Source organism: Danio rerio, chromosome 8, assembly GCF_052040795.2.
Source record: "Danio rerio strain M-AB ecotype USA chromosome 8, GRCz13ab, whole genome shotgun sequence".
Classification (NCBI taxonomy): domain Eukaryota; kingdom Metazoa; phylum Chordata; class Actinopteri; order Cypriniformes; family Danionidae; genus Danio; species Danio rerio.
Genome location: NC_141028.1, coordinates 58042148 through 58066156, shown reverse-complemented (window position 1 = coordinate 58066156; position 24009 = coordinate 58042148). Strand labels below are relative to the sequence as shown.

Genomic DNA, 24009 nt, shown 5'->3' with positions numbered 1-24009 from the left:
ACCCCTTTATTAACCATAGGCTGTTAAAGAAACAGTTGGACGTGATGTCGTCAGTAATATGGAAATGGATGTATGATGTAATCTAGCAACATTTAGCGACTTTTCGGGCAGAGCTTAGTACCTTTTCATTGAAAATAGCTGCAAGCCCGTTGGAGCAAGTGTTTACAAGTGTCAAGTCTGTAAAGGAGCTCCAGATTGAAACTTTTGTTTACCTTATGATTAAAAGTTGTTGCACGTCCGCCGGTGCTCTCCTCAGAATGAGCAAATTTTAGCTACTTGTACATTAAGGTAGCATTCAGAAAAAGACAAAACACCCACGGAGAAACTCGACACAGAACATAAAAACCTACAGCCACCTAGCATTTCAGAAGTGTTATTGCAGAGCAACACAAACAGCATGCAGAAGTATGAATGCATGACTACATGCATGGCAGGTGGCGTGGGTCATACCGATCACTCATTGCAGAAGTGTAAATCAAACTTAGGGCGTACTTACACTAAGTATAGTTGCCTTGAATTGGGCCGCACTCACTTTACATTCTGGTCTGGGCACGCTTACGTCATCGATAATGCACTGTTCAGTAAGCGATCTCGCTCAGCACAGTGGCGATTTCTTTAGTTATATCGCTTTAGTGGTTTGATATGCAGTTACACGCAGTCAAATATTTCCCCAAACAGATCAGCCATGTTTGACGCTCATAAACAATCATAAAGTCCTCGTGCTGCAGGAATGGGGAGGTTTGCTGAAGGTGCAGCTGTGGTGCAGTGAGGGGTTTGCGTCTTTAATAAACTCTGACAGTTTGCGTTCATTGAACAGTAAGAATGATTAATTAATCCATATCTAACAGTCAGTCACGTCTCGCTTTCAGTTTCGGACTTTTCCGACTCATTTTTGCACTCACACTTCAAGCGTACCACACCAAAACCCAAGTGAACCGCGCTCAGGCACACCTCTTCCAACCGGAACAGGGCCGGCCAAATGAACCGTGCCTGAGCCCGATTCAGATAGCATAGTGTGAGTAAGCCCTAAAAGGAAAGGTCTAAGAGGTAGAATTGGGATTGGACCTGATAGATTGTATGACTTGTTTCATATGCAAACAAATATCTGCATCTGAAAAGGTGTGAACCAACTAAACCATTTGGGTAATCTCCAGGGGAGGTTATATCCTTTGTTATAAAGTAGTGTCTCACAGCTAGTACTTTGGTTTAAGTTACTGGAAGACTGACGAGTTAACCTCACTGCTGAGAAACTGCCCTATTCATTGTCTTCAATAAAGTCTTCTCCCTGTAAGAACTTTGGTCAGCTTAATTATTTTATGTATTAGAGTCATCTACATTGGCAAGCCACCCAAGAATGGTTATGTCATGTTCGGTGAGGTAAAAAGGAGCAAGGACCCAAGCGCAGAGTAAATAGGATTTTATTAAATAATAAAAATAAAATAAAATGCTAAATAAACTACCCCGAGGGGGAAAACACTAATAAAACAAATAAACAAACAAACAAACTTGACTGGGCAGGCATGACAAGGCAAGGCTGGACACAGCAGGACAGGTAAAGATCGACAACATGTAATGACGAACTCGCACAGAACAGAAAACATGAGGGGATTATAAAGCAAAAGTAAATTGACACAAACAGGTGAACATGACAAACTAATAATGAGTTAACAAGGAGGGTGGGACTAGACAATAGATGGGAGAGCGCATGACAGAGACAAGACAAGCCATGCGCTCACAAACAGGACAAGAACATGCAGCCAATGAGAGAACTCATTAACCGCATGTTCATGACAACACAAGCACAACACTGAAGCACACGACAAAACCACGAGACCACAATGCAAACACATAGCCACGTGCTTTGACAACAGGTGCGCTTTGCTTTGAATGAAAACTCATGCTTCATTCCAGCGGCGATCAAAACCGAAACCAACTAGACCGAGACGCTGGGAATGAAACACCACGCTGCAGATGCGCTCGTCCGAGGCACGCAAAGCCCGCGCGGCCGCATTAAGCGGGAGCGCACACACTCTGCGTACACCCACAACGGCGCGTGCACACACAGAGACAGAAACAAGTGCTCGACCCAAGAAAACGAGCACAACAGGACTAGACATGGCTAGTGTCCGGATTCTGCCACCAAAACAAAAATTTACAAGACCAGAGTGGCAGAACCCTGACAAGGCAGGCCAAATACAGCAAAATCTAACAGGCCTAAATCTCTTTTACTAAGGAAAGGCAACTTCTGAACAAAACAAACGTTTCTATTACTTATATTTTGTATTTTACTCATTTTACACTTAATATCTTTGATGTTTCTCAATATACTTGTCACTTAATGGCCATACACTTCTCTGTTTCTGTCCCATCCATTCTCTTTTCCCTACTACAGTTTGTGTGTGTGTGTGTGTTTGTGTGTGTGTGTGTGTGTGTGTGTGTGAGTGAACAGGAGAGAGAGACAAAAAGGACAGCTTGTGAGGGGGTTACATTGTCTGCAGCGACGTCTCGGAAATCTACTCAAGGGTAGAACAGGATTTAAAGCACAATGGTTGTGGGTGTAAAGAAAGAGGGCACGTCTTATAAAGACGAGGTGTCTTAATGTGTGAAGCTTCAGCCCTGGCGTGGATGAGCTTCAGTCGGCTTGTCTGCGCTGTCTGGATTGCTGAGCGCTTTTTCCCCATATCTCTCGCTGTTTTGCATGGAGAGGATGTTCAATGCGGATAATGCAGTGATCAAGGGAAGAGGACACTCAAATGCTGGAGATAATAAGCATTAGGCATTTAAACAGAATGGCACTTCCTATGAGCTCCTGTTATGGAGGACTCGAGAAGCCATTTTGAAAAGTCCTTCTTTTGCACGCTAAAACACCTCCAAATTAAAAACTAAAACGGAATAAAAACTAAAGTGCTTAATTTACTGTTACTAAATACTTTCATCATTATGTGCGCTCTCATTTAATTAAAAATAAAAGTTCCAATGGGGGGGGTTTCACTACAAAGTGTCATTGGTATTATTAGATGGTTAACAAATATGAACGTGTAAAGTGTGAGTTAATATATTAATTAAGTGTTAGTTATTAGTTTATGTAGGTTATTGGAACGTTATTCTAAAGTTGCAACTTTTCCTCATTTACTAAGAGTTAATAAATGAAGAATAGTTGCAACTTTAGAATAACGTCCCAATAACATATATAAACTACTAACTGATACTTGACAAGCCTTTAGTAAGTAATTTACCAACGGCTTGTTCATGATCTATTACTAATGTATTAGGTATAGTTATAACTCATTAAAATATGGTTAAGAAGTCATTTATAACTTGTTAACTAACAGCTTGTAAGTTATCTATAAGGCACAATTATAAATAATGAACAAACCATTAACTTTTATTTAACAAGTCATTTATAACTCAATTACTAACAGCTTATTAATGATCTATTAACTAGTTATAACGGATAGTTATTCTAAAGTGTTACCTAAAAAATGAGGATTACACTTATTAATTAAAGGGCACCTATAATGAAAATGACCATTTGTAAGCTGTTTGGATAGAACTGTGTGTAGATATAGTGTGTCCACAGTCATATTGGAGTGGTATAAACATAGGTCTCTTTTTTTACTGACGTTAAAATAGAATCCAAATCCCTACCGATTTAAGGCCCACCGCAACATGTCGTAGGAGTGCAGTTTCCCCACCCACCGAATTGATTGACAGTTGCATATTAACATGTCTCCTTAGTAACACGTGTAATCATATCAACAAGACAGGACGTGTGCAAGGTAACTGGGATTAAAAGATCCGTTCAGCTCTCTGTGATCATCAGTCATCATCAAATGTGATCAAGCTTTACTTATCGCCACAATCTGTCAATGCAATTATAAAAGAAGATGCTGCAATCCTGGTTTGTGGATGTTAAATCAGGTTTATTTTGTACATTAACATAACAGATATACATACAGCAGTGGATATTATTTTGTATCCGGTCACATTTGCCATGCAAAAACAGTACAAAGTTTAGCGCGCATGCTATGTGTGTGTGTGTGTGTGTGTATGTGTGTGTGTGAGTTTGTGTGTGAACTTTGTAATGACATTGTGTGTGACTCATCCATAAGGCTTGAGTTAACTCCACAACAAATACATCAAATAAGCATTGGGAAAGTTCTTACTATAGTATTTCTTACAAATGTTTCTAAAGATCTACTTCCTTCATGCCGCACTCTGACAGGCAGGTGGGAACGGTGGGCGGGGAGAATTAGCATTAAAGGCACAGGCAACAATAACAGCTACATTGTGTTCAGAGCAGAAAATTCTAATGTTGTGAAAGGTATAATAAACAACCTGATTGGTGTTTTGAGCTGAAATTTTACAGACACATTTTCAAGACTTATTTGAAATCTTGAAAAAGGTGTCAAATAGATGCTCGTAAAAGCAACAAAAAACGAATGTAGAATTGCAAGCTTTAAAGGGATCAAATCACTCAAAATCAAGGTTGGACTGAACTGTGTGTGGGTCATATTGGAGTGATATAAACACAACAAGAATTTCCTGACAATAAAATAGCATCCAGATACCAGCAATCTTGACGCCTAGTTTAATTAGGCAAGTCAATGTATAGTGATGGTTTGTTCTGTAGACTATTAACGAAAATAGCTTATGAGGGCTAATAATATTGACTTTAAAAATGTTTTAAAAAAATTCAAACTGGTTTTATTCTTGCTGAAATGAATCAAACAAGACTTTCTCCAGAGGAAAAAATATTATAGAAAATACTGTGAAAAATTCCTAAATCTGTTAAACATCACTTGGGAAATATTTGACATTTCCCGAATGGGCAAATAACTTTGTTCGTCTGTGAAACTGAAATTTCTCAGACATCGCCCAAAAAACTAATTCTGTCTACATAAGGCTTATGAGTGAGAGTGTGTATAATAAAGGGGGAAAGCAGAGGTCTGCTTTCCACACAGCCGCTATACACAGGCTTTCAGTGGACATGAAAGTGTTTGTTAAAGCAGTAACAGAAGGTTGGAAGGGTAAGCGAGGCGAGTGAATGGTGAGCGTGGATGGAAGACAGAGAGGAGGATTGTTACATAAGACACAAGCAGAGAGAAAGAGAGAGAGAGAGAGAGTCAGCGAGCGATATCATAGAAACCGAAGCAGCCCACATGACAACAAGGGCAAGCAACGTGTGCTAACAATGACAAGATCACAGCCTCCCCATACGCCTTACACTTATAAACACACAAATAAACACCCCAGCACAAACAGACACTTAAAAAGTGTCCTCTCGCATGACACAAATGTGTTCAGATCAAATAAAGTCCACTTGGTTACACTTTACAAAAAGGTTTCATTAGTTAATGCACTTACTAACTTTAATTAATCATGAACAACACTTTATTAATCATAGTTCAACATTTACTAATGCATTATTAACATCCAAATTCATGCTTGTTAAAATTAGTCTAAGAGTTCACACTTAGCTTGATTAAGTAAAAGCGTATTTGGCATGCTGTCCTGGAAGAGTTTAGTCTCCCTCTGGTTTAGTCAGGAGGGAGAGAGGGGAGTCTGAGCTCAGGTAGGCCCTGAAAACTCCTCTGCTACTGAAGTAGGAAGAAGTTGGGGTGGATGGGGGTTTGTCATGACTAACCCAAGGAAGGCAGACTATTTATGTGCATTTGAATACATCTGATTGGTTGATTAATGATTGATGATGCGAGACCAGCCGTGGTCACTCATAAGCACGTGATCCTCTCGAAATTTGTTTAGAAAACCTCACTTAATGCATCATGAACTAACAATGATCAACTTTTTTATTAATTAACATTAACCATGATAAATAAATACCCTAATAAATTTATTCATTGTTTGTTCATGAAAATAAGTGATTTAAAATTATTTAAATAATATAAATGTAAAATAATAAGTAGATAAATACTGTATAAAGTACAGTTGAAGTCAGAATTATTAGCCCCCCTTTGATTTTTAATTCCTTTTTTAAATATTTCCCAAATAATGTTTAACAGAGCAAGGTAATTTTCACAGTATGTCTGATAATATTTTTTCCTCTGGAAAAAATCTTACTTGTTTTATTTCAGCTACATTAAAAGCAGTTTTAATTTTTTTAAAGTCATTTTAAGGACAAAATTATTAGCCCCTTTAAGCTATACTTTTTCCTGATAGTCTACAGAACAAGCCATCATTATACAATAACTTGCCTAATTACCCTAACCTGCATAGTTAAACTAATTAACCTCATAAGGCCTTTAAATGTCACTTTAAGCTGTATAGAAGTGTCTTGAAAAATATCAAGTAAAATATAATTTACTGTCATCATGGAAAAGATAAAATAAATCAGTTATTAGAAATGAGTTATTAAAACTATTATGTTTAGAAATGTGTTGAAGAAATCTTCTCTCCATTAAACAGAAATTGGGGAAAAAAATAAACTTGGGTGCTAATAATTCAGGGGGGCTAATAATTCTGACCTCAACTGTACAATAAAATAAATCAATTAAATTAATAAATATTTTTTTAAAATACTAGAAATAAACCAATTAAATACATTTAAGTGAAAATAAATGATTTAAAATAATTTGAATGATGTAAATGTAAAAATGTGGGTAGATAAATATAAAATAAAATACAGGAGTGCCTATTTGAGAATATGAATATCAAATATTTCACAATATAAATCAATTTAATATAAATCATTAACTAACATCAACTATGATGAATAAATACATGTATACATGTAAAAGCATTACAACCCTATTATGATGCGTTGTTTAAAGTATTGTTCATTATTAATTAACGCACAGTTCAACATTTACTAATGCATTATTAAAATGACTGTATTGGGTTGTTAACAATAGTTAAATGTGGGTTAACAAGAGCTATATTTTCATGACCTAAGAATTTCATAATAATAAATTCAAAACTACTTTTAGATATTTAGAAACAAGGCAAAGCTTCTAATTAGGAAAAGCATTTTTTCCTAAACGCAGAAGCAGACAGGGATTGTGTGTGTAATTGCTGTCCTGTGTGTAAAGGCCTGTGTCTGCTTGACCCCTGTGCGTGTGTGTGTGAGGAGGTGTGTGTATGGAAGGAGTGCCGGTTCTTGACCTGTATATTCACACAGAGCAGCTCCAGATGGACGCACGTCTTAAAGACCCATTGTCAGCTCTGCTCTCTCCAAATAGACACACATATGAGTAAATCAGTGCAACAACAACCCAGCACTTTCCTTCCTTCATTCCTTCTTTAATTCATTCATTCATTCATTTTCCTCCGTCTTAGTTCCTTTCTTCATCAGGGGTGACCACAGCAGAATGAACCGCTAACTTATCCAGCATAGGTTTTACACAGCGGATGCCCTTCCAGCTGAAAACACTTATTCACACACATACACTTCGACCAATTTAGCTTATTCAGTTCACCTATAGCGCATGTTTTGGACTGTGTTCTATATTGCTATATTGTTGCTATGTACACAACCCCAAATGAGAAAAAGTTGGGACAGTATGGACAACGAAAATAATAAAATAAATTAGTGATTTTTAAATTTACCTTGACTTGTATGTCATTGCTACGTCCCCAGAAGGGACGTGCTAGTACCTGATTGATAGGAAAACATATTTTTTTTAGGTATTTGCTTTCCCTTGCAAAGATGTTTTGCATTATCTCGCAAATATGTTTTGCATTATCTCGCAAAGATGTTTTGCGTTATCTCGCAAAGATGTTTTTCGTTATCTTGCAAAGATGTTTTGCATTACCTCGCAAAGATGTTTTACTTTATCTTGCAAAGATGTTTTGCGTTCCCTCGCAAAGATGTTTTGCTTTATCTCTCAAATATGTTTTATGTTACCTCACAAAGATGTTTTGCATTATCTCGCAAAGATGTTTTACGTTATCTCGCAAAGATGTTTTGCATTATCTCGCAAAGATGTTTTGCATTATCTTGCAAAGATGTTTTACGTTATCTCGCAAAGATGTTTTGCATTATCTCGCAAAGATGTTGTGTTCCCTCGCAAAGATGTTTTATGTTATCTCGCAAAGATGTTTTTCGTTCCCTCGCAAAGATGTTTTATGTTATCTCGCAAAGATGTTTTTCGTTATCTCGCAAAGATGTTTTATGTTATCTCGCAAAGATGTTTTACGTTATGTCGCAAAGATGTTTTACGTTATCTTGCAAAGATGTTTTACGTTATCTCGCAAAGATGTTTTACGTTATCTCGCAAAGATGGTTTACGTTATCCCGCAAAGATGTTTTAAGTTATCTCGCAAAGATGTTTTACGTTATCTTGCAAAGATGTTTTACGTTATCCCGCAAAGATGTTTTACGTTATCTCGCAAAGATGTTTTACGTTATCTTGCAAAGATGTTTTACGTTATCTCGCAAAGATGTTTTACGTTATCTCGCAAAGATGTTTTACGTTATTTCACAAAGATGTTTTACGTTATCTCGCAAAGATGTTTTACGTTATCTCGCAAAGATGGTTTACGTTAACTCGCAAAGATGTTTTGCATTAACTCGCAAATATGTTTTGCATTCCCTCGCAAAGATGTATTGCGATCCCTTGCAAAATTGTTTCTTCACAAACACTTCCTGTTCACTTCATTCATGTAAACCCCTCCCATTTTTGCTGAAATTCACCTGTATTTTACCATTCTATCCCACTTTCTTTACATTAAATCTGTGCGTTGATCGTCGCCTTTTATATGCAACCTCTGAACCAGTGAACGCATGTATAAGCGCTGACAGACTAGCTTGATGTCACAAGGAAACGTAAGTGACTTATGTTTTATCAGTTTAGTGGCTAATTTGTACGAATTCATACGAGATTAGTTGTACGAAAATGTACGATTTTAAGAAGGAGGCATGGCACCTAACCCCACCCCTAACCCCAACGCTCATTGGGTGATGAGCAAATCATACTAAATAGTATGAATTAGATCGTACGTACAGTATTCATAAAAATTAGCCACTGAAGCAAAAAGTTATGAATTGCCGTGATATTGTTTTGGACTGACAGATGAGCTCCGTACAATAAACTGATCCCAGATCAGCAGTAAGAATGCACAGATCTATAATGAAAGCAGTCCATTACTTTACTTTTTTTGCTCATTTAAGAGAAAATTAGCTGTTTAAAATAAAACATGCAGGACGGAGATGTTTACATAGTATTCAGTGTATTTGTCTGTTTAAACATACACCCGAATCCAAAAGTGTCCTGCACTTTTGCTCCTCTGTATATGGCGTGTACAGAAGCTGAGCTGGGATCAGTTTATTGAACGGAGCGTTAGTCAGCGCTTATACATGCATTCACTGGTTCAGAGGTTGCATATGAAAGGCGATGATCGATGCACAGCTTTAATGTAAAGAAAGTGAATGCAGACATTTTAATATTAATTTCAGCATGCTTTCAAGATTAAAAATATATCAGAAATATGGGAAAATACTTAATGATAGTGGGATAGAATGGTAAAATACGGGAGAATTTCAGCAAAAACGGGAGGGTTTACATGAATGAAATTAGTTATTATTCTATTTTTTCTAAACTTCAAAAGGTTAAACTAAAATTGGGGAAAAAATATGGGTTGCTAATAATTCTGGAGGGCTAATACTTCTCACTTCAACTGTATATAAAGATAATGCTAAAGCAATGCAGCAAACCTTTAACCAGATACATGTATGATTGATAGTACAACTAATGAACAACGTATTTGAATGATACATTGTTTGACGGATACTTCAGTACAACTTTAAGGAAACTAGTAAAAATCTACATTTGTTGAACAAGTTGTCAAAGGAATCCTTCCCGAACCTTTTCTGACAGGGTCTAAACGGTGATGCAATTCAGCAAAAGCTCACCGGCGGGCTTCACCGAGACTGACAAATCTTAATTAAGACACAAGCCAACGGTTGCACGGAGAGAGTGATGAATGTCGACATGTTGACGAGCATTTCATTTTTTTCACAGCTCGAAAAAAAAAACCTCGCAAACACATCCTGACCTCACACATCTGCATATTCGCTAAATATGGAATTAAAATCACATTAGACCAAAAAAAAAAAAAAAAAGAGAGAAAGAAAAACAGACTTCCAGTGCGGCGCCCACCGTCTCTCGGAAAGATACAGGTGGCTTGTAAGGTTAGCGGCACGCGTCTGCAAATGAACTACTTCGCTAGAGTTTTTTTTTTTATAAACGAAAAAACAACAAGCCCTGCATATGTCGCTAAATCTGTCGGGCTGTAGAAGTGAGCGGACCCAGGAGCCGATAGAAAGGCCACCGGCACTCATCATTAACGGGGATGAGATGCATTCGGTACCTGCGCCCCATATGCACCCCCAGCCGGCACAGATGTTCCCCGGCGAGGTGTGAGGCTCCAGAACACAGGAGAAAAAAAAGTACGACGGGGGAACTAAAATGAACAGTTGTTGAAGTGTACAATAGAGGAGTAATTCTAAATAACAGTTGTTGTTGTTGTTTTTTTCAGGCTGAAATGGATCCTTGCAGAGTAAATACAGCCATGAGAACTACCTGAGGAGAAGTGTCTGTCAAAACTGAAGTGGATTGTGGGAAATTATATGGTTTAGTTGAGCTCCCTGGACACAATAATATGGCAAATGGAGCAGAATGGAGTCAATTGAGGTATTTTACCCTCCTTAATGCAGGTTTTTAGTGAAGAGTGTTATTGCAGTGGAAAAAAAAGTGGCTGCATAATTGTTGTCCGTCATAGTAAGGAATAGACTTTTATAGGCATGGTTGTAACCTGGAGAATTAGCTTGATTTGATGGCCACGTTATTAGATTGAATAATATGGGTATTGTAGAGATCAAAAAACATTGCATAATCTGCTGAAAATAATATAAAGTACCATAACATTTATGTGATTAAATAATTGAAATATATAAAATATAAATTTAAATGTTGAAATAAATTTAAATGAAAAAAAAAAACAAGATTTAAAATTAGTTGAATGATGTAAACATAAAATAATGTAGGGAGATCAATATAAAGTACAATTACAACAACATAACCGATGATGATGAGTGTGTGTGTAGAGCTGGGACAATCACATAACTGACAATGATTGGCGAGTGTGTGTGAAGGGGTGAGACAACCACATAACTAATGATGATTGGCGAGTTTGTGTATGTAGGGGCGGGACAACCACATAACTGATGACAATTGGCGAGTAACAATTGGCGAGTAACAACCACAGAACTGATGATGATTGGTGAGTATGTGTAGGGGTTGGACAACCACATAACTTATGGCGAGTAACAATTAACAATTTGCGAGTAACAGCCACATAACGGATGATCGGTGAGTGTGTGTAGGGGTGGGACAACCACATAATTTATGATGATTGGAAAGTGTGTGTGAAGGGGTGGGGTAACCACATAACTGATGAAGCTCAGTGAGTGTGTGTTTGTGTGTATAGGGGTGGGACAACCACATAACTTATTATGATCGGCAAGTGTGTGTGTGTAGGGGTGGGACAACCACATAACTGATGACGATTGGCGAGTGTGTGTAGGTATAAGACAACCACATAACTACTGATGATTTAAAGCGGTAGATTTGAGAAAAACTGACTTGATTTTGGCATTATTTCTTAACAAGACACTTATTTTTTCTTGACTTCTTGATTTAAGATTTTTTAGATATTTTTGCTAGAAACAAGACAAAAAAATCTAAGTAATGAATAGGGCACTTTTACAAAAACTTATGAATTTAATCACCTCATTAAAACATTTAAAATAAAACTGTTCTATTGCCCACAAGTATGTGAAATAACAGAAGGTAACTCAAAAACAATCCATGTCATCTTTACAATCTAAAAATCTGACATGTACACACACGGGCACACATATGGGATAAAAACATATCCAAAGACAATAATATACCGCCGGCTCCTGAGACCTTAAACTGTTTTCTGTTAAACAATAATAAAACACTTTCTGCTCGGCCTTGGCATAACAAACTCCTACAGATTTGCTGTCTTAGTGACCCTAAAGAGGCCGGGAGTCACTTACAGAGCTTAACAGCTTCTTCAGCGAAGCACGGATGTGCACATAGACACACAGCGTGAAGAGAAAACACTCGCACTTGACACGCTGACTTCCAGAAAAGCACAGTCCTCTGAGGGGAAGAAAAAATGAAGATAATCCAATCAGCAGTCAAAGGACATGCAGTACAGGCAGAGCCGGGAGTCCCAACAGGCACTCAAAACTCTGCACAAAACACACACAGCTGTTCCTGCAGCATTACAATAGTTTCTCTATCTGTGAATCTGGGTTTTCTCCTGAGATGTGCCGCTGCTTTAGTGGCTGAATGCTAAGGTGTTTCCCTATCACATTGTCATCACACACACACGCACAGCTTTCTGCAGCTCTCTTTGTGGAGAATTTCCATACACACAGTAGGGCTGCATTATACAGGAATATATGCGATATAGTATTGTGATATTTCTTACGATATTTAACATTTCCCTTGAAAGATGCTTTTTTTTTTTTTACTAGTTATGTTTTTAAATCATTTATTAATTAAATGATTTTAAAATAAACTGGTAAAAGATATTTTTCAGATCTTATTTTAATTCAGACTTAAAAACAGTGTTGAGTTGCAAATATCGCGGTTTTTAAAACACTATGAATAAGTGACAACTGAAAAAGCAGATATTCTCACTCTGATTGGCTGTTGTCATTTTACTTTTTATGTCTCGACTCCTGTCATTAGTGTTTATTTTCTGCTCTGGGTTTAGCTTTGGGCTGCTCTAGCCAATAGCAGAATAGGCACTTCTGGGGAGGCGGGGATACATATCTGATTGGTCAAATTTTGATAAGCAACCAATGCATAAAATAAATGTCATGAAATCACATATGTCTGCGATTTTCCTTAAGTTCAAAACATACTGATAATACCATTTTGTCTTTTTAAAATAAAATTATAAATAAAAACTATTTTAATTCAAATTAAATTACAAATAAATCAATAAATATTAAAACACATCAGTAATTAAAAATAAATAAATAAATGAAAGTCGAATAAATAAATAAATAAATTTTTTTTACTTAAAATTAAGTTAGAAATAATTCAATAAATAACAAACTACATGAATAATTCCGAATAAATAATCAAATAAATAAATTAATTAAAGTATAATATATAAATAAATACATTTTAAATGAAATAAAATTACAAATAAATCAATAAATAACAAAATATATTAATAATTTAAAATGAATAAATAAAAGTATAATGAATTATTATTCATTAAATTTTTATTTATTTATTTACTTTAAATTATTCATATATTTTGTTATTTATTGATTTATTTGTAATTTAATTTTTTTTTTATTTTATTTATTTATTCTACTTTATTATTTATTATTTAATTAAATTACAAAAATAACGAAATGCAAGAATAATGAAAAAATACTAAATAAATAAATAAATAAATAAATAAAAGTATAATACATATATAAAAGTATATGTATATAAAGTATAATTATATATATATAGTCACCGACCACTTTATTAGGTAAACCTTACTAGGCTGGACCCCCTTTTGTCTTCAGAACTGTCTTATTCCTTCGTGGCGTAGGTTTAACAAGGTACTGTAAATATTCCTTAGACTTTGCTCCATATTGACATGATAGCATCACGCAGTTGCTGCAGATTTGTCGGCTGCACATCCATGATGCGAATCTCCCGTTTCAACACACCCCAAAGGTGCTCTATTGGATAGAATTCTGGTGACTGTGGAGGCCATTTAAGTACAGTGAACTCATTGTCATGTTCGATGTTTGATGCCAACAGTCGGTCGGTTGATTGCAAAGCTGAAGAGCGTCGGGGGTGTTGCGGATAGGGGATCTATGCGCAAAGGAGGGGGCACTTTCTCTCAGAGAGAAAAAAAGGGCAGGTGCTCGAGCACCCAAACCCCAGTTCTGCACGTGCCTGTTGTTTATAACGAAGTAAAATCAAATAACTGCAAACAGAGATAAACCAACTCCGCCTTCACAGTTCAGTCTGCTCATTAACCTTTGTTGAGTTTGTAATAAATCACAAATGATCAGTGTTTTCAATCACAAGAGACTTATTTAAGCTTTCAAATGCCCAAATACACATTAGAAGTAGCAGAACAACTCTTTACAGTTCATGATATACACCACAGGTGTCTGTGAAATGAGCAATATTCATACTAAGCATAATCTGACAGCGTGCTTACTTCATACAGTATACACATTGTGTGCATAATTAGACATTTTGTGCTGTCCGTACTTTTGCGCATGCGGGTCAGATCAGGACCAGGATCTTTTCACACTGCAAATCTGATATTGGCCACATTTATAACGACAATGTGAACAGCCATGCAAAACAATCAGATCTGAAAAAAAAATCTGATTTGAGCACTAAGCCTCGCAGTGTGGATGTAGCCTTAAGCCCCTTTCACACATACAGACCTTTCCGGAAAATTACCGGCAATTTTCCGGAAAGTTGTGTATGTGTGAACAGGCCCTTTTTGAAAATACCGGTAAATTCATTCGGGCTATTTTCCGGAAAGAGAAGTTGTAACATTACCGGTAATTTGCCGGAATGCTGCGCTGTGTGAAAGCAAAAGGAAGATTGCCGGAACAATCCTAGAACGTGCTGACGTGAGACGTCTGCTTTAGCCAATCAGAACAGTCAGACGCATTCACGTCCATGCGGTTTATGAGAATAAAAGCCTTAGAATATTTTTCCAGACACATTTAGCTGCTAGATGTAGTCAGATAACGTTTATATGTTCATCTTAATGCCAACCGTGTAATTAATTATCGATAAGATGCGTATGATAGGCCGTTGTTTGTTTACCTTTAAGCTTTGCGTGTGCCCATGAAACAGCCCATGAGCGCCAGCACACACACATATCATGTACATCTCGACATGCGAAAGTGTTCCTCTATATGTTTTCATCGAAGTCGTTCACAATACTGATCCATCTACAGAGTTTGTGATGTAGTCAAATGTTTACAAATACAAGCGCAGCTGTTTAGAGCTCATTTCTGGTTAATGATGTCAGAATTTACCGGTATTTTGGAATGGATGTGTGAACGCTCTTTTCCGGAAAAATTCCCTAACGTCCTCGCCCTTGTAAACAGCACTTTTTTTGCATTTACCGGTAAAGTTGTTCCGGAAATTTTCCATATATTTACCGGTATCACTGTTTGAAAGGGGCTTTACAGGCCTACTGACCAATAAACAGAGTAGTGATTCTTATACTTATTATTAGTTATTAACTGTGGTTGAGAAAACGAAAACTAGAGAAAACTTGATCCACGAGTTCAATCCAGCGATAACTGCAATGCTGCAAGATTATAGTTAATAATTATTTGATTCACCAACAGCTCGGATGTGATGGCGCAATCTGTGGGTGGACTATTAGGTTGAAAAGTAAATAAGGATTTTTCACCTAGCCGTTTATTTACATACGCACATCTACTCTCTATCGCTAATGACTCTGCCTTTTGTTTCTGTCGGCAGAGCAAACAAAAACATCCGCTTTTATGCGCGGAGAAAGAGAGAGCGAGAGAAAGAGATGCTGAAAAATCAGACAGAGCAAGACATAGGAGTGTTGTGATCTGGAGGAAGAGTCAGTTTGAGGCAGAACAAGCTGTTCTGGGATTGTTTTTTTGGTAGTATTCCACGAGCAGGAGGGAATTGAGACTCCGAGCGGGTCAGACGGGCTGAGTGTTGAGCTACAGGGGCATTTCAGCTCCCCGTTCCCCTCTTCCATCACCATCTGCTCCAACAGAATTAATAACTTCATTACCAATTCAATCTGCATCAGCTTCCTTAAATGAAAAAAAAATCAACAGGCATCCGATATGTAAATACTTTAGAGCTTCTTTTCATTCTTACAGTATTGCTACAGTAATTACACTTCAGCCATAGGGTGTTGTTCACTACAGGCTTGCTTATATATCGATAAAAACCTTTGGTAAAACTTTATAATAACTACACACTATAAATCATTTATTAAGCATTAGCAAATAGTGAACTCATTATCTGTTAAGCATTAACTCTACATTAATAAGCGTTAGTAAGCAGTTTATAACTGCAGCTACTAATGCTCTATTCTTGACTTATAAGCACCTATGCGTTTAACAATTGTAAATTCATACTTAGTTAATGATTTATTTTTGATTACTAAATTAATTATCACAATATTTACAAACCATTTGTATTTAAGAGTAGTTGAGGGTTTTTAGGATCATTCAGAATGAGTTAGTAAATGATTAATAAACTATTGAAATCAACACTTTTATATCTTATTATTCAGGCATATATTAATGTTTACTATGTATATTAATAAAATGCTTTATTAACTCAACTTCATCTAGTTTTGGGACCTAATCTAAAGTGAGGACTATTCATGCTTTATAAATCCCTTATAAATGACAAATAAAGTCTCAAAAACAAGAAAACAAGAAAAATGACATTATTCATTCCTATTCATTTAAAGATACACAAATAAAACTCTACTTCAAACGAAAACTTTATCTAAAATAAAATCACTGTAGAGTTTAAACATTGCATCTTATTATATTGTTAAATTATTATATTGTTGTTGTTGTTTTATCCAGTTTTATGTCGTATTTTGACACTCCTGTTATTCAGCAATGTTTAAACTTTACAGTAATTTTACTTTTTGAAAAGATTGCAAAGATTATTGTTCATTTGAATCTGAGCCTGTAATAGTCATTTATAAGGGATTTATAAAGCATGAATAGTCCCCACTTTAGGTCACAAAACTGCATGAAGTTGAATTATTAAAGCATTTATTAACATATTAGTTGACTATTGGTATATGCCTGAATAATAAGACATATAAATGTTGATTTCAATAGTTTATTAATCATTTACGAACTCATTTTGAATGATCCTAAAAACCCTCAACTACTCTTAAATACAACTCATTTGTAAATAATGCAATACTTAATTTAGTAATGGAATATAAATCATTAACTAAGTATGAAATTACAATTGTTAAACACATTATATATAGCTGCTTATAAGTCAAGAATAGAGCATTAGTAGCTGTAGTTATAAACTGCTTACTAACATTTATTAATGTAGAGTTAATGCTAAACAAATAATGAGTTCACTATATGCTAACGCTTAGTAAATGACTCATAGTGTGTATTTATTATAAAGTGTCACCAAACTTTTTTATGATTTTCTGTTCTCCATTGATCTAACAATAGGGTTGTTATTTTACCAGATTTAAGCAAATAAACAAACCACATTCATTCATTCATTTTCTTGTCAGCTTAGTCCCATTATTAATCTGGGGTCACCACAGCGGAATGAACCGCCAACTTATTCTGCATATGTTCTACGCAGCGGACGCCCTTCCAGCAGCAATCCATCACTGGAAAACATCCATACACACTCATTCACACACATACACTACGGACAATTTAGCCTAGCCATTTCACCTATACCACATGCCTTTGAACCTTTGGGGGGAATCGAAGCACCCAGAGAAAACCCACGAGAACATGGGGAGAACATGCAAACTTCACACAGAAACGCCACCTGACCCAGCCAAGTCTCAAACCAGCGACCCTCTTGCTGTGAAGTCTAATGACATGCACCAGTGTGAGCTAACCAAATCAATATAATTAGTTTTGATGTCACGTGCACTGTAATAACGCATAATGAGTAACAGCAAAAGTCTCAGACAACGCTTAACAGGATCTTGAGAGGCACGATTGGTTGGTTGGAGTCAAGTCAGGCCTGAGCCAGGAACAGTTCAAGTGGGGTTGCATGGAAACATGTTGGATGAAGAACTGAAGAGCATAAGATGATGTGTTACTGAGGGAGATTCGTTCGGCGGGATGACACAAACGTGTGGAGTGGGCTCTTTGGTTTTTCTCTGCAAGTGCCAGAAATCTCGAGTGGTGACTGGAGATGGCGACTGACTGCGAGTGGCGAGTTGGCAGCGCGGCAGGAGGAAGGGTCCATCTGCACACATGCTGCCAAACAGAGGAAATGACAAACTAAATATGGTTCCAATAAAGTGTTAGAAAACCTCCTTCAGACGGACAGAGGTCGACGAGAAACTTGCACGAGAATTGATGATAAAATCGCTATATATGACAGCAGATTCAACAGAATATATAGATAAGTATGTGTTAGCCAGGGGAGGCGAAGGAATCAATGAATGAACAAGATCTGAAATTAGATGGTGATTATTGTCCATGGAAACATCATTGTCATGATGCGGCAGTAGGTGCTTGGGAAGTTTCTATGTAATTGTTGAGATGTTCTGAGAGGTTTTTAAGACATCTTTTAAAAGTCAGTATATCGTCCAGCTGGCATAAAAAGAAGCCTGAACATTTAAGTCCGCATGAAGCTGCAACCGTTTTTTTTTTTGTACTGTTAACACACATAGACGTAGTATCCCTGACATCACCCATAGGTTTCTAAAGAGCACAAAAGAAGCCACAAGGAGGCGCGGCCAACTGTCGCCATTTTGTTCGCGAGTCATCACGCCCACGCCGGGATACCAAACAAGGGCAAAGAGGCGGAGAGTGAGCAGAGCTACAGACACCTGCTGGCATTTTGCTTGGATCTGGTTCAGACACACTTTACTTTGGGAGAAACGCTTAATACTTTATCACCTGTGACTCGTTTGTATTCTGACTACTTGTGCTTGGTTGTATACTATATCAATAAAGTGTTTAGACTTTTAAAAACACTGCTGTAACACATTGAGCCACTAAACATTGTTCTTATGATGTTTTTTAACAGGAGGAAAACGTGAATTACTTCCAAACACTTCAGATATAGTCTGTGTTAGTAAATGCAGGACTATTGATGAAATCCAGCATAACACTGTATGACAACGCTTCAGATGACTGTTCTAGAGCCTACAGCTGATCAATCTGACAGATTCTGGAGTGCATTACAGCTCTAAATATAAATATAAATGATAAATGATCTTAAATAAAACAAATACATGTATAGAGATGGTATATAAGTATATAACTTTACTCACATGGGAAACGGAGGCCACGTGAATGGTTTGTGAGCACAATTAAGTGCACTCAGCATGCCATGCCATCTAATAATTGTAGGAAACAAGTCCAAAAGGCAGTTGACTGTGTAAAGCCACATAAAACACAGAAATACGATAAATATGCCGAGTTCAGTGGCTAATCTGCAGGATTCAGCTGAGGTGACGTGACGGCGACCAACGAGACCTAGCTGTCACTCAAGTGGCCACGCCCTTAATTATGCAAACTTAATATAACTGAATATAAAGGAAACGGACGAGTTATAAAAAAATTCACCCCCCTCACAGTTGTCATGAAGGGTAATATTAGCTGTATTAACCAAAATCTTTTTTGTACCAGGCTGTTAACGTCTTTTTTTCTGCTGTAAAGTTGGCCATTCTAACAGTGGGCTCAATTGAAATTTGCTCTATTTTGGAGCCAGGAGCGGCCAGGACTAGCGGAATTTCGGAGGAATTGCAGTTTTAGTTACTTCCGTATTGGCTTCCTGAGAGAGAGCGGGAGGTTGCCGCTTGGTTACACATTTCCAAGAGAAATGAAATGTTAAATGAGAAAACAGTGGGCGTGGCTTGTTTTTTCTACAGCGAGCAAATTGGATTTACGCATTTCATTCAGAAACCCCTCCTGTCCCCATTTCTGTTTGTCTTCAAGTATGTTAAGTATGTTTGTCACGGTGTGATGACGGATGAAAACAAAAGGGTGGTGGATCCAAATGCATTTAATGAGAAATCGTGCAGTTAACAGAAGAAAACAGGACATCAAAAATCAAAGTATCAAAATAACGATAAAACAAACAAAGCAAGGAACTACGGCAAGATACAGAAACACGGCTCAGGAACAACATACTAACTAAGCAAGACAAACTAGACAAACGACTCAGTAACAAACAAACGGGTGCAGGGTGTATAAATAGTACAAGAATCAAAACAGGAAAAGGAATCAGCAGGGTATGTAATCAGTGTAAGTGAAAGCCGGGTGTGTGCACGTGGAATGTGGGGACTACTAAAGTTCGCTAGCAAACTACAGTGCCACCTAGTGGACCATGACAGTCATGACAATGTTAGCCACGCCCAATACCTCAGACACTTTTTATTTATTTTTTATTTTTTACAAACCACAGAAGAGGGCAAATTCTCATACCTCAGCCTCCACATCAGAGTTCCTGAAAGCAAAGAAGGTCAAGGTGCTTCAGGATTGGCCTTGCCCAGTTACCAGATATGGACATTATTGAGCATGTCTGGGGTAAGATGGAGGATTAACTCTGGGAGTTAGGGGTGTCAAAATTAATTGTATTTTTGTAGCACCGCGATGCAGACGCAGACAATTCGGTATCGGTTCAGTAAGAATCATAACCGGTTATTATGTACTGACGTCATTTATCTCCTATGCGCTCAGTCGCGAGGGAGGTGAGCGCCGGTGTTTACAACACTCAGAAGCCAACTCAGGGCCGGCCCGTGGCAGAGGCAGTATAGGCAAATGCTAAGGTCGCTGTACATCCAGGGGGGCGCCAGAAATGAGCGCGGTTAAGTTGGTTTTGTTTTTGATATTCCTGATACATTCAGTTATAGACGGCAATAACTCAAAAAAAGCTTACCCTAAAAAGATCTAAAGTGTGTTTCCTACAAAAAGACAAAGCCGGATATGTTTCACAGCTGTCTTTTTCTTTTTTTCCGCTCGGCATTACGACCACTGCTCCCTTTAAGCCCTCGCAACATGTGTTCAGCTGGGAGAGCTAGCGGAGCGGAGCTCTCAGTAAGAGACCGTCGGAAAAATGCTTCTTTTTTTCATTTTTTTTTTTTTTGCTTCACTCAGCGTGAGCTCTCCTGGCTAAACGCATATTGCGAGGGCTTAAGTGTGTGTGTGTGTGTGTGTTTGATTGTTTGGTGCTGTCTATGTTTGTGTTTGTGTGTGAATGAGAGACAGTGTGGTGCTGTGTGTCTGTGTGTTTATACAGACAGCTGGTTATAGCCTCCCCCCCAAAATATAACACTGTATATAGAAAGCATCATCAATGCACCGTGATGCACCGAGATATCAAATTGAACCGAATCGATGGCATGATAATCGTAACCGAACCAAACCGTGAGACCAGTATAGGTTCACTCCTCTACTGGGAGTCCTGCAAGAAGGCTTTCTTTGTCATTCCAGATGACTTTATTAATGCGTGATTTGAGTCATTGCAGAGATGTATGGATGCAGTCCTCCAAGCTCATGATGGAGTCAGACACAATATTCATTCTGTCTCCACTGCAGCAGGACTTTATATTCTATACTGGACCTTATTTCTGTTCAGTGACAAGACTTTTGTGTAAGCAAAGTCAGATCTTGCGTTCCTAATTAGATAATGAAAAATCATAATCATATTTAATTTTGGTCAAATAAGTGTAATCTAGAGGCCTTTGCCTTTAATATAAGCCACTTCTGATACCAAATAATCATCTAGAAGTCAAGTTATTATTTGTTGTTCCTGAAACTTAAATAGGCGACAGGACTATTGTCAGGTAGTGTACATATCAGTCTACTGTCATAAGTTAAATCACACAAAGTTGATTATGACTTTTTTTGTTTTCCTTTTAACGCACCTCCATTTTTAGTTTCTCATAAAACCGAAGCGAGATGTGATGTTTAGATGCGTCCCATGAGTCCAAGTCGATAATGTGCACTCCGGATGGAAGCAAAAACTGAAAAACAACTTTTGCTCTCCCATCGTGTTTGCATGCAATCCACAAAAGACATTACGTTTGCTCGTACGGGGGAGTAACAAGCCGAATCAGGGTTGTAATTTAATTTCTAAAAAAAGGAATTACAGGCTACCTTTCTAAATAAGGGTGCCGGAGTGAGAGGGGAATGGTTCATTTGTGTGGCACCTGCTGCAGTCTGAAGCCCAGGAGTATTCCAGGACAGATAATTCCACACATTGGCACGGGATGTTATTATAAGTTCGGCGAGGGTTAGAGGAAGTCGCCGCGGCAATTACTCACCTCCCACCAGCCTCATTAAACCTCTGACCAACCATGGCGCCTCATCACAAGGAGCCGACCAATCAGGGAGCAGACAGGCTGCATGGCCGCCGCCCACACAGTGACAGGGTATTGAGAGCTTGTCTGTCTGAGCACCTGAAATACATTTGTTTATTCACGAGGTGTCGCCTGGCCAGACGGGGAGGAGGAATTGCAGGGACGAAGACAGCCTGGCCTTTTCACAGACTATGATCATATATGCTGCTTTTAGTCGAATGTATTTGTGTTTAGATTTACGAGTAAACGCCTGCAGGATGAGGGAATGACGGAAGAGTTGCTTTTTTTATAGCTGTAGGATCATTTTTTCGTGGTGTTTTATACTTGCATAAAACCAGTGTGTGAATTATACATTGACGACCAGGTGAGAGGGTGTTCAACTTTTTTCAGATTTAGTTTGGTAATACATGCTTCAGTCAATCAAATGTATGAATGTATTAAAATTACATCTCATTTATTGATAAAATGGCGAGGCAGTGGCGCAGTGGGTAGCACGTTCGCCTCACAGCAAGAAGGTGGGTCGCTGGTTTGATGCTCGGCCTAGTTGGCGTTTCTGTGTGGAGTTTGCATGTTCTCCCTGCGTTCGCGTGGGTTTCCTCCGGGTGCTCTGGTCCAAAGTTCAAAGACATGCAGTACAGGTGAATTGGTTAGGCTAAATTGTCCGTAGTGTATGGGTGTGTGTGTGTGTGGATGTTTCCCAGAGATGGGTTGCGGCTGGAAGTGTATCCGTTGCGTAAAAATTTGCTGGATAAGTTGGCGGTTCATTCCCCTGTGGCGACCCCGGATTAATAAAGGGACAAAGCTGATAAGAAAATGAATGAATGGATTATTAATAAAATGTATACGATTTCAGTGTTTTGAGGGATATTAAGTGACTCTTTTAGAGGTTACTGTAGATCAAACTATACAAATTATATCTAATTGTATGGTCGCTGTACATCCAGGGGAGCGCCAGAAATGAGCGCGGTTAAGTTGGTTTTGTTTTCGATATTCCGGATACATTCAGTTATAGACGGCAACAACTCAAAAACCTCTTACCCTAAAAAGATCTAAAGTGTGTTTCCTACAAAAAGACAAAGCTGTCACAGCTGTCTTTTTCTTTTTTTCCACTCGGCATTACGACCACTGCTCCCTTTAAGCCCTCGCAACATGTGTTCAGCTGGGAGAGCTAGCGGAGCGGAGCTCTCAGTAAGGGACCGTCGGAAAAGTGCTTCTTTTTTTCATGTTTTTTTTTTGCTTTGCTCAGCGTGAGCTCTCCTGGCTAAACGCATATTGCGAGGGCTTAAGTGTGTGTGTGTGTGTGTTTGAGTGTGTTTGTTTGTTTGGTGCTGTCTATGTTTGTGTTTGTGTGTGAATGAGAGACAGTGTGTTGCTGTGTGTCTGTGTGTTTATACAGACAGCTTGTTATAGCCTCCCCCCTAAAATATAACACTGTATATAGAAAGCATCATCAATGCACCGTGATGCACCGAGATATCAAATTGAACCGAATCGATGGCATGATAATCGTAACCGAACCAAACCGTGAGACCAGTATAGGGTAAGAAAATGAATGAATGGATTATTAATAAAATGTATACGATTTCAGTGTTTTGAGGGATATTAAGTGACTATTTTAGAGGTCACTATAGATCAAACTATACAAATTATATCTAATTGTTCTTTTTTTTTTAGGTTACATGCAGATATAATCACCTGTTTTACAAGAAACGTGTTGTTGAATACTTAAAGATGTCTATCTGCGCTCTAGAACTGCCAGTTTTAGACTCTTATATTATATTTTTCCTATTGGCTCGATTATGCATTCACAATGGTATAAACCGGGGCTACTTAATTGGCGGCCCGCAGGCCAAACCCGGCCCCCGAGACAGTTTGTTTCGGCCCTCCAAATAGTGTCACCAAGACATCAAAATTAAATTA

At 37.8% G+C, this 24009-nt stretch overlaps 1 protein-coding gene and 1 long non-coding RNA gene across 2 annotated transcripts in view; one reads left to right on the top strand and one right to left on the bottom strand.

The window, feature by feature from the left end:
* LOC147835830 (uncharacterized) overlaps positions 1 to 18562 on the top strand; it is a 121551-nt gene extending 102989 nt beyond the window's left edge. Inside the window, exons 5-6 of the long non-coding RNA XR_015498499.1 lie at positions 10498 to 10652; positions 15534 to 18562. This is a non-coding gene — a long non-coding RNA (uncharacterized LOC147835830). The remainder of the gene's footprint in view (positions 1 to 10497; positions 10653 to 15533) is intronic.
* The window catches only part of pebp4 (phosphatidylethanolamine binding protein 4), a 167368-nt gene that overhangs the window by 65447 nt on the left and 77912 nt on the right, over positions 1 to 24009 (bottom strand). The gene's annotated exons all lie outside the window — the stretch shown is intronic.